We start from the raw sequence: 12,328 nt of genomic DNA, 5'->3' as shown, positions 1-12,328 counted from the left end.
TCAGAGCAGCTTGGCGATTTGCCCAAGGCCATCCAGAGACTCGGTGGCAGAGCAGGGAATGGACCTGAGGGCTCGTGTCCCCGGCCATACTCACTAGCCTGTCCTTCTTATGAGGGGCGTGGTGCTTTCCCAGAGCTGCCCAGCCAACATAGTAGGCCAGACTGATGCCTGGTGTTACCCAGTTAAAGTCACTGGAGCGATCCCAGCATCACCTGTGGCCTGACGTCCCCCTAGCATGATGGGGCTGAACTTTCGGGGCGAGGTCCCCAGCAGACAGCAACGTTCACGCAGCACGAGACAAGGGCTGAGCGTGACTATAGATTGGCCTCATGATGCACAAAGGAGTTGGCAATTTGGATCAGCCCCTGCGGTCCAGCCAACCCAGTGTCCTGGCTGTGCCAGCGGCTGGCACCCGGTGCTGCAGAGGGAGGTGTTAGAACCCCGCCGTAGCACACAGAGGAGAGGAAAGTGATCAGGCACAGTCAGCATGGATTCACCAAGGGCAAGTCATGCCTGACTAATCTAATTGCCTTTGATGACGAGATAACTGGCTCTGTGGATGAGGGGAAAGCAGTGGACGTGGTGTTCCTTGACTTTAGCAAAACTTTTGACATGGTCTCCCACAGTATTCTTGCCAGTAAGTTAAAGAAGTATGAGCTGGATGAATGGACTATAAGGTGGATAGAAAGCCGGCTATATCGTCGGGCTCAACGGGGAGTGATCAATGGCTCCATGTCTAGTTGACAGGCGGTATCAAGCAGAGTGCCTCAAGGGTCAGTCCTGGGGTCGGTTTTGTTCAATATCTTCATTAATGATCTGGAGGATGGTGTGGGTTGCACCCTCACCAAGTTTGCAGATGACACTAAACTGGGAGGAGACGTAGATATGCTGGAGGGTAGGGATAGGATACAGGGGGCCCTAGACAAATTAGAGGATTGGGCCAAAAGAAATCTGATGCGGTTCAACAAGGACAAGTGCAGAATCCTACGCTTAGGACGGAAGGAAAAGGACCTAGAGGTTACAGTGGATGAGAAGCTGGATGTGAGTCACCAGTGTGCCCTTGTTGCGAAGAAGGCCAATGGCATTTTGGGCTGTACAAGTAGGGGCATTGCCAGCAGATAGAGGGATGTGATCGTTCCCCTCTATTTGACATTGATGAGGCCTCATCTGGAGTAGTGTGTCCAGTCTTGGGCCCCACACTACAAGGATGTGGAAAAATTGGAAAACGTCCAGTGGAGGGCAACAAAAATGATTAGGGGACTGGAATACATGCCTTATGAGGAGAGGCTGGAATTGTTTAGTCTGTGGAAGAGAAGAATGAGGGGGGATTTGATAGCTGCTTTCAACTACCTGAAAGGGGTTTCCAAAGAGGATGGATCTAGACTGTTCTCAGTGGTAGCAGATGACAGAATGAGGAGTAATGGTCTCAAGTTACAGAGGGGGAGGTCTAGGTTGGATATTAGGAAAAACTTTTTCACTAGAAGGGTGGTGAAGCACTGGAATGGGTTACCTAGGGAGGTGGTGGAATCTCCTTCCTTAGAAGTTTTTTAGGTCAGGCTTGACAAAGCCTTGGCTGGCATGATTTAGTTGGGAACTGGTCCTGCTTTGAGCAGGGGGTTGGACTAGATACCTCCTAAGGTCCCTTCCAACCCTGATATTCTATGATTCTATAACGCATGCTGAGGTATCATGCACAATAATCCCCCCCCCATGTCACCTTTCCATGCAGTGGGGCCTGCGCTGGTAAGGGACACTTAAGCTTTGGCTGCCATGGGACACTAACCCCCCCCCCCACGTAGCTGCTTTAATGCAATCCCTAGTGCAGACACAATTCGCACCATTCCCCCCCCTTGCCAGGGTAAGCTGCACTAGTGCCGATCAGGTTCACAACAGGGGTTTGCAGACGGGCGGCTATGGGTGCGAGCAAGGTGCAAATGCGTCCTCCACACACTGCATGATAAGTGGGCTTGGTTTGTGGCGCCTGGGAGGGCAGATCTGGCCAATGAGTGAGTTGGGGGGGGTGTTAAAGTAGGGAAGGGAGTTGGGCTTATTGTGATTGCTCATGCTGCCATTTGCCCCATGCAACACCTGCCAGGCAGCACAGAGTTAATAAGCTGCAGCCATTCCCTGCTCTGGTCCAGACGCTGCACCAAACTCCCCGCCCCCCCCGCAACTGCCTGGTCTTTCTGGCAGAGGCTGCTACCAAGGTGCACACAGCTGGCTTGCTGCAGCGCTGGGGCACTTCGACCCAATGGCCCCGGGGTCATTGCGTGGCATTCCCAGGGCCAGAGACTGGGCTACAGCAGCCAGGATTCTTCTTCTGAACCATGCCACCCCCCGGCTCCTGGCCGCCCCCCCCCCGGATTTGCGCCCTACGATGTCGCAGACCTGGTCGCTCCCGCGGTTCCTGCGATGGAGCTGCCGCATCCCAGCCCCGTGCCGACACTGCGCTCGGCGTGAGCTGCCTGCACAGGACAAAACACGCCCTGAGATGCCTTCACTGCAGCCCTGCAGTTTCTGGCCGGCTCCAGCTCTGCCCAACACTCCAGCAGCAGGGCCTGTCGCGGGGGGACTTCGCTAGGCCTGCTGTCTTCGCCCACTCCTGTCCTGCCTGGCTGCTCAGGTCATTACCGGGGAGCCAGATCATAGGCAAGGAGGGAGCTGCATGGGGTGGCATCTATGCCATCACATCGGGCCAGCCCCACAGCGAAGCCAGCAGGGCAGGATTTGTGCTGGTCAGTACCGGGTTTACAATGGCACTGGGCCCACGCTGGGAAGGGGCCCATTACGGACCCATGTAACGCAGCCATACAGCCAGGTCTGGCCCTTCACCTAGGTCATTAGGGCAGTCCCCTAAGTTGTGGGAGACCTGGGCTCTCCCAACTGTAGGGTGCTCATTGCCCAGCAGCCAGGCTCTGCCATGCAGGCTGGGCAGAGCTGCCGCCTGCGAGTGCGCCAGGCAGGTTCTCGGAGGATCGTGTCCCAGGGTCTTCCCTGCCCCCCAAAGCAGCTCCAGCTCTGAGCAGTTTCTGCTGCCCACCACACGTGGGACCCTGCCCCTGCTCGCCTCCCCGGGGCCAAGCCACCTGGGACCAATGCAGAGGCTGGTCTTGGCCAGTGGGGGCGGGTGCCAGTGCGGGGGGCTTGGCTGGGCCCTGCCAGGCAAGTGGGTCCTGAGGGAGCTTGGCCTGTACAGGTCCCGCTCTTCTCTGGCCTGGCTGATCACACCGTTCCCGAGAGGCCAAAGCAATGCCAGCTCAGCCTGGTGGACAAGGTCAGCTCCCAGCTGGCTGGTGAGTGTGGGTGCGGGGAAGGGAGTCTCTGAGGGAGGCTGGGGGGGTGCTGGGCAGTGGTTGGAGGCAGGTTGTGTGTTTTGGGGTGCTGGGCAGTGGGGGAGGGCGGGGGGGCAGAGGCAGTCTGTGGGTGTTGGGCAGTGGGGATCTGGGAGGGTGCTGGGTACTTGTGGTGGGGGGGCTGTAGGAGGCACTGAGGCAGGTTGCTGGGGTTCAGGGAGCTGTGCAGTTGTGGGGGGGTGGGCATAGGGGTCTGTGGGGGGATCTTTTGGAGGGGGCTGGGCATAGTGAGTCAGGAGGGTGGGGGGCAGTGTGGCACATCACGTGGCACAAGCCCACCCCCGAGGGGAAGGGGCACACTGGCAGAGCAGGGCCAAGTGGGCCTGGGTGTATCTGGTGGCTGTCGGTTTGTAAACAGTGCCCTCCTCCTGGGCTGGGCGGAGTGGGGCTGCCCCCGCCGTGCCATGCCCATTGCCCCCAGCTGGTCCCTCATTCTGGGGACCCCCCACGCCATGCCACGTTGTCCCCATGGGGGCTCACAAAAGGTTAATCTGGCCCTGGCACCCGCGGGGACCAGAACTGCCCCTTTAGTGGTGGCTCTTTTCTGACTTTCTTTGGCTTGTTAATCCTGCCGCACAAAGGTATGAGGAAGGGCAGCATCAGGGCCACGCCAGCCCACGACAAAGGCCCCCCAGGATGCCTACCCCTGCCCCCCATGTGAATTTAGTACTGGTGAAAAAGACGCAGCCCTTGGAGCCCAGAGGCATGGTTATCTGCAGGGCTGGTACAGCATGAGCAGCCGCAGGCTGAGCTCTCCCACCCCTCCTGCCTTTTGCAGAACATCCCTATTGCAACGGCCTGGCAGATCTGAAGCAAGGGGCATAAACCTAGCCCTCAGCACATTGCTTTCACTCCTTCGTAGGACCGCCTGGAGCTGCACCTGCAAATTGGCTCCCTGGGCCTCGCCCTGTGCCAGCTTCCAGGCTCAACGCCTCCGGACTCGGGGCAAAATGAAGGAAATGTGAGGAATCCACACTGGTCCACAAGCTGCGGTTGTCTTAGTGATTGTAATACTGACACGCGGCCGCCAGGTGGAGCCCTTCAATGCTTAGTTGCATCATTGGTGTGGGTTCAGAGGGCTCTGAGCAGGACGTTGCACTGCAGAGCACAGGGCTGTGTTTCCTTCCTACTCCGGCCATGGCTCCTTGATAGTTATATAGCCACTTCCCAGCTGCAGTGGGCTCGCTGCCTGGAGCTCCCGCTCCGGCGGGGTGGGACAGGGTGGAAACTGGTTTGTGAAGGGTGTAGCAGCGTCAATGTTGTTTGGAGGGCAGGGCCTTGGCTCTATCTGGTGCCTGGTACGAGGCCAAGCACATGGCCATTGATTAGAAAATAACGGTTACAGTAGCACCCACAGAGCCCTCTCTCTCTGCATTCTCCCATCCACCCCGTCTCTCTCCTGTGTTCATCTCCCTTCCATTTCTCTCCCCAGCTGGTCTTCCTAGGATGGGGGCCCCAGCACGGTTCCAAGTGTGGGGTGAGATTACTGTGGCAGGTGTCACCCTCTGGCGGCTGTTGAGAGGCTGCCCCCTTCACACCCCCTCCCTGAAATTGCAGCCTTTGTCCCACATTCACCAGCCAACACCAAATTTCAATAGCTGAGGTAAGGAACCTGGATCGCAGGATGTTTCCCCAGCAATGAGGGGCCAAAGAACAGCTGAAAAAGGATAAAACCAGGTGATAAGAAAATTGCCGCTACCAGATCCCAATAGACGCCTGCCAGCCTGGGATTAATGCCAAGAACTCAAATCTCAAAAGAAGCATGGCAGGGGAGACTTCCCATTGAGATACTTTATCGGGGGAGGGGGGGGGTGTATTTAAGCCAGCAGAGGTAAAAAAGAAATGCCTGGATTGTTGCACAATCAGGTGTGCCCTTGGCGGTTTTGTGCTTTTGTGTTTACTTGTGTGTGCATTTAGATCCAGGTTGTTACCCTTTGGGTGGCAGTGGGGGTGGATTACACACAGGAACTGTGATGCAAGAACACGGGTGCTGCTCTGGTCCAGAGCCTCTAAATATCTGCTTCTTTGGTCATTTTGTTGCTGTAGCTCAAGGCAATTAATCTGTTCTGGCAGGGCCTCTGCACTAATAAGGACTCAGTCTAAGCTCAGATGAAATTGTCTTGGCTGCATGTTGTGAAAAGTGGCCATTCCCCATGACTTTTGCTGTCACGTAGCTGCAGAGAAGTGTTTTCTTAGCTAAATTTCCTCTTTCAGGCCTGCTGTCTTAGTCTCTCCTATTACAATGGGCAAATGACTGAGCAAACAGTTACTCTGCAGCTCTGGATCAGAGTAATACACATGTACCTGCACCACAGTTATTGCAAATAACTCACCCCACCTAAAGGGTAAGAACATGGGTGTAAACATGCCCACAATTAAACATAAAAAGGAGAGATTTAAGCATTTATACAGGTGCTACTCATTCATTTCAATGGGGCAGCATTGGTGTAACTGGGGGCAGAATCTGGTCAAAGCTGGAGTTGGTAGATACTTGGTCCCATACACAGCTGGAGTACATTAGGAATTGACGGCCAAGTGTCACAAGTAATTATGAGTTCTGTGGCACCTTATAGACTAACAGACGTATTGGAGCATAAGCTTTTGGGGGTGCATGCATGCATCCGACGAAGTGGGTATTCACCCACGAAAGCTTATGCTCCAATACGTCTGTTAGTCTGTAAGGTGCCACAGGACTCTGTCGCTTTTACAGATCCAGACTAACACAGCTACCCTTCTGATAAGTAACTATGAGTATCCAGTATAAACGCACTCTAAGTCTATTCCCCACATGGTAGTCCTCCTTGAGGGATTAGCTGCATTTCTGCTGGAGTTCTTAGGAACCCCCATGGCCCTTAAATTATAGCAGACACCATCTTCCCCAGATAAGGAAGAATGGACAATTCTCCTTCAGAGCCCATCAAAGGACACATTAATTTTTTGGAAGGCACCATGGGTGAGCAATGCAGACAGTCCTAACTCTGAGACTCTGGAGCTATAGAGGAACATAGGACTGGAAGGTACCTCATTGAATTCAGTCCCCTACTATCACAGGTAAACCCGTCATGTAAACCTGTTCATAAACTGATCAACGTCCATCTTAACTCTAGTACGGTTGCTCGCCCCACTGCTCCTATTGGGAAGCTGCTCCAGACCCTCACTCCTCTGCTGGTTAGAAACCTTCTTTTAATTTCCAACGCGACATTGTTCAGGACCAGTTTATCCCCATTTGTTCTTGTGCCAACATTGTCCTTTAGCTTCAATAGCTCTTCCCCCTCCCTGGTGTTCGCCCCCCTCATGCATTGACGGAGAGCAATCAGGTCCCCCCTCAGCCTTCGTTTTGCTAGGCTGCCCATGCCAAGATTTCCCAGTCTCTTCTAGTAAGGCAGGTTCTCCATTCCTCGAATCATCCGAGCAGCCCTTCTCTGCACCTGTTCCAGCGTGAGTTCGCCTTTCCTGACCATGGATGCCCAGAACTGCACACAGTGTTCCAGACGAGGTCTCACCGGTGTCTGGTACAACAGTATCGAAGCTTGTCTTTCTCTATTAGAAATGCCTCACCTGATACATCCTTGGGTCACATTTCCCTTTTTCAAGGCCACACCACACGGGTGGAGGGCGCTAATGAAATGTGCTGAGGACACAAAGTTGGGAGGCCTTGTCAGTACAGAGACCGAGCTGCTTGTTGCCATGCTCCAGCCTGGTAGTTCTCCTGTCAGCACCACTTGTTGTCAAAAAACCTAACAGGATGTTGGGAATCATTGAGAAAGGGATAGAAAATAAGACAGAAAATATCATATTGCTTCTATATAAATCCATGGTACGCCCACATCTTAAATACTGCATGCAAATGTGGTCGCCACATCTCAAAAAGATGGTGTTCCTAGCCTCTGTTTGCTAGAAGCTGGGAATGGGCGACCGGATGGATCACTTGATGTTCACCTGTTCTGTTCATTCCCCCTGGGGCACCTGGCAGTGGCCACTGTCGGAAGACAAGATACTGGGCTAGATGTACCTTTGGTCTGACTCAGTATGACGGTTCTTATGTCATTGCCCCTTTAGTCAGTTCCTTACCCATCTCACACTGATCCGCATCTTCTCCAGCTTAACTAATAATTTCCCATGCAATACCACATCAGATGCCTTACCACAGTCTTGGAGGTAACGCAGAGGACTTTAAAAGGGAGCGAATGGCAGTTGCACTGCAGACCTGCACCACTAGATCCTTACTCACCCAATAGATTCCTTTCAGAATGGTCACCTGCATGTATCAAAAATAAACATCCTCATTAGTGTACCTCTAGGCAATAACGACTTGCATCACCACAGGAGCTGCCACTGACAGCTCTTAAAGTGCTTCACAACCATGTGCAGTGGCACAATATAGCTAAAACCAAGGATGTTTGAGTGGGAGTCTGGGGAGTAGGTGCGGCGTTCTGTTTTTGTTTTGTGCTTTCTCTCCCACCCCCCTCCGACAGGAGCTGAGGAGGAAAGCCTATGATAGCTACAGTAGCAGCAGTGACCCAAGGAATGGAAGAGACAATCAAGATGACCGGATGTGGAAGCTGTGGGATGTACGTTATCCTGGAGGGTACCCAAACAGAGTTTAGTTTCTACGAAGTGTCGCTTGATGGAGCTGATGGAGGAGAAGATCTGAGGTTTGGAGCTGCAGATAGAAACAGTTGAGTTTAGAAGGGGATTCAAGCAGATGATGGAGGGAAGGCAAGAGTCAAGACTCACAGATCCAAGCTTGACTGGAGAACTCTGAGGGGAGATTGCTGGGTGAGGAAAGTGGCTGGTGGGAAGTATGGAACTACGAGAACCAGGCAGAGGAAAAGACTGGCTAGTGAAGGAGAAATAGAGCTCAGGAACAGGTTTGCTGAGCTGGAAAATGAAGAAGGGGTGCAGCAGGCTAGTCCTACAAGAAAAGGGGAAGAATTAGTGGAGACAGCCAGAGTTCAGAGCTCCAGGAGGATAGAGGATGACTCTCAGAAGATGGCAAGGGAGAAAAAAAGACAAGAGGACTTGCAGCCAGAAAGAACAGGAGGACGAATTGCACCAACACTAGGAAGAGGCAGGTCTATGTAATTGGGGACTCACTACTAAGAAGAACAGACAGGTCTGTCACCAGACCTGATCTGGAGAACAGAAGGGTGTTCTGTCTGCTGGAAGCTAAGATATGGGTGGACCTGAGGTCAAAGAGGATCCTAATGTGAGCAGGAGAGAATCCACTGATTGTCCTTCATGTGGGGAAAAATGATACTGCTAGATTCTCACTGGATTCATCAAGGGAGACTATGCCAGGCTGGGGAAGATGCTTAAAGAAATGGTGGCTCAGGTGATCTTCACTAGGTTTCTGTCTGTTCCTAGAGGAAAAGAGTGAAGGTAAACAAGATTATGATGATCAACAGATGACTCAGACAGTGGCACTATCAAGGGGGCTTTGGGATGTTTGACTGCAGGACTTCGTGGACAGAGGACTGTTCTCAGGGGATGGAGTCCACCTGAGTAGGGAGGGAAATCAACTGGAGTGTTGTGTCCAGTCCTGGGTGCCACGTTTCAGGAAAGATGTGGACAAATTGGAGAAAGTCCAGAGAAGAGCAACAAAAATGATTAAAGGTCTAGAAAACGTGACCTATGAGGGAAGATGGAAAAAATTTGGTTTGTTTAGTCTGGAAAAGAGAAGACTACGAGGGGACATAACGGTTTTCAAGTACATAAAAGGTTGCTACAATGAGGAGGGAGAAATATTGTTGTTCTTAACCTCTGAGGATAGGACAAGAATCAATGGGCTTAAATTGCAGCAAGGGAGGTTTAGGTTGGACATTAGGAAAAACTTACTAACTGTCAGGGTGGTTAAGCACTGGAATAAATTGCCTAGGGAGGTTGTGGAATCTCCAACATTGGAGATTTTTAAGAGTAGGTTAGACAAACTCCTGTCAGGGATGGTCTAGATATTACTTAGTCCTGCCATGAGAGCAGGAGACGGGACTAGATGACCTCTCGAGGTTCCTTCCAGTCCTACAATTCTATGCAATAGACTTCTGGGAATAGGTTGGCTAAACTGATTAAAAGAGCTTTAAACTAGGAATTTGGGGAAGACGGAAGATTCTCATGTAATCTCCACATCTGATTTTAATACTGAGCAGGAGAAAAATCAAGAAAGAGAGGATACAGGAATGGAGAAAGGAATGACACAGGGTAGAAGAACGGACATCAAGAGGAAGAACAGTGCCAATGCCAATGAAGCTAACAGTCAGGTGGGTGATACTGGCAGTAGAATGACTGTACCTAATCGGGTGAGGAAAGCTGAGCAGAAACAACTAAGATGTTTGTACATCAGTGCAAGGCACCTGGGTAACAAAATGGAGGAACTAGAACTACTGGTGCAGGAAGTCAAACCAGATATTATAGGGATAACAGAAACATGGTGGAATGATAGTCATGACTGGAGAACAGGTACTGAAGGGTTTGTGCTGTTCAGGAAAGACAGAAATTAAGGTAAGGGTGATGGAGTATCATTGTATATTAATGATGAGGTAGAGTGTAAAGAAATTAGAAGTGATGGAATAGATAAAATGGAATCTGTTTGGGTCAAAATCACTTTGGGGAAGAAAGCTACCAGAGGTCCCCTTGGATAGAGCTTGGGGTCTGCTACAGACCCCCAGGATCTGATCTGGATATGCATAGAGACCTCTTTAATGTTTTTAATCAAATCAGAACTCCTGGGAGTTGTGTGATTATGAAAGATATAATTGCCCAGCCATAGATTGGAGATCAAGTGCTACTAAAAAAGGTAGGGTCTAGATATTCCTGGAGGTGACGGCTGACAGATTTCTTCACCAGTCACAAAACCAACGAGAGATGATGCAATTTTAGATTTAGTGCTGATAAGTAGCAATGACCACATACATCAGGGTTTTTCAACCTTTTTGTGCTGGTGACCCCCTTTGGACTTGCAACAAATCATGACCCCCTACCCTAGAAAAAATTGCAACACCCCCCTACTTTCTACACCCGAGGCTTGGGGCTTTGGGTTTCATCCCTCCACGGCTCAGAGGTCAGACCTGTGAGGTTTTGGGTTTCAGCCTTGCAGGATGTGGGAATTTGGGCTCCAGCCCCACTCGGGGCGCAGGGCTCTGGGCTTCAGCCTAGCGTGGGTCTAAAACATGTAAATTAGCTTTGTGGGGCCCCAGGCAATTGCCCTGTTTCCTACCCCCTAACACTGGTCCTGTTTGCAATCCCTCTAAACCCCTGCCGTGACCCCCAGTTTGAGAAACAGTCATAGATGACCTGATTGCAGAGGTCAGCCTTGGTTTGTGTGATCATGAGCTCATTCAGTTTAAACTAAACAGAAGGAAAATGGAAAGGAAAACCAAAACTATGTCTGCAACTAAGGTCAAAAGGTCAAACTTTAAAATATTAAGGGAATTAGGTAGGGAAATGGACTGGACTGAAGAACTCAAGGATCTGAATGTGGAGAAGGCTTGGAATTACTTTAAGTCAAAGTTCCAGAAATGGTCTGAAGCCAGTGTCCCAAGGCAAGGGGAAAACATTTGTGGGGAAGGGTTGCAGACCAAACTGGATGAATAAGCATCTCAAACAAGTTATTAACAGAAAGAAGATGGAATGGAAGGAATGGAAGGAAGGAATGGAAGATGGGAAGGATCAGCGACCTCCTGGAGGTCAGAAAATGTACAGGAAAAATGAGAATTGCCAAAAGCGAAGCAGAGCTGGACCTTGCAAAGAAGATTAAACCCAATAGTAAAAGGTTCTTTAGTCATATAAATGAAAAGAAACCAAGGAAAGAAGAAGTGGGACCATTAAGCACTGAGGATGGGCTGGAGATTAAAGATAATCTAGGCATGGCCCAACACGTAAACAAATACTTTGTTTCAGTCTTTAATAAGGGTAATGAGGAGCTCAGGGGTAGTGCCAGGGTGGCTAATGGAAATAAGGTTATGGCAGTAGAAATGATCACAACTGAGGTGAAAGCTAAACTAAAGCAGCTTACTGGAACCAAATCAGGAGCCCTGGATAATTACCATCCAGGAATATTGAAGGAACTAGCACATGAAATTGCAAGCCCAATAGCAAGGATTTTTAATGAATTCGTAAACTTGGGGGTCATACCCTATGACTGGAGAATTGCTAACATAGCACCTTTTTTAATAAAGAAAAGAAGTGATCCAGGAAACTACAGGCCCTCAAGTGTTTGCAACGTCTTGGAATAAATTTTGGAACAGAAAGTAGCTAAGGCTATAGAGATAATTGGTAATTGGGATAAAATACAACATGGTTTTGTAAGAGATAGATTGTGCCAGGCCCACCTGATCTCCTTCTTTGAGAAGATAACTGATTAGACAAAGGAAATGCAGTAGATTGAATCTACTTGGATCTCAGTAAGGCAACAGATGCAGTTCCACATGGGAAATTATTAATTAAATTGAAAAAGATGCGGATTTATATGAAAACTGAAAGGTGGATAAGGAACTGGTTAAAGGGGAGACTACAGTGAGTCATGCTGAAAGGTAAACTGTCAGGCTGGAGGGAAGTTACTAGAGAAGTTCTTCAATGATAAGTCTTGGGACCAATCTTATTTAATATGTTCAATAATGACCTTGGCACAAAAAGTGGGAGTGTACCAATACAATTGCAGATGAGACAAAGTTGGGAGGTATTGCCAATATTTAGGAGGACTGGAATATCATACAAGAACTCCTTGAAAACTGGAGTAATAGAAATGGGATGAAATGTAATAGTGCAAAGTGCAAGGTCATTAGCGCTTGGGACCTGCTACCTCCCCCTGGATCTGGTTTGGATATGGAGAGAGACCTCTAATATTTTTAATGAAATAAATACAACTGGGAGTTATGTGATTATGGGAGAATTTAATTTCCAAGATATAGACTGGAGGACAAGTGCTACTAACAAGCCCCACAGCACCCCAGGGTAGCACTCCCATTTTACAAATGGGA

Source organism: Dermochelys coriacea, chromosome 1 (assembly GCF_009764565.3).
Source record: "Dermochelys coriacea isolate rDerCor1 chromosome 1, rDerCor1.pri.v4, whole genome shotgun sequence".
NCBI lineage: Eukaryota > Metazoa > Chordata > Testudines > Dermochelyidae > Dermochelys > Dermochelys coriacea.
This window is presented reverse-complemented; position numbering follows the sequence as displayed.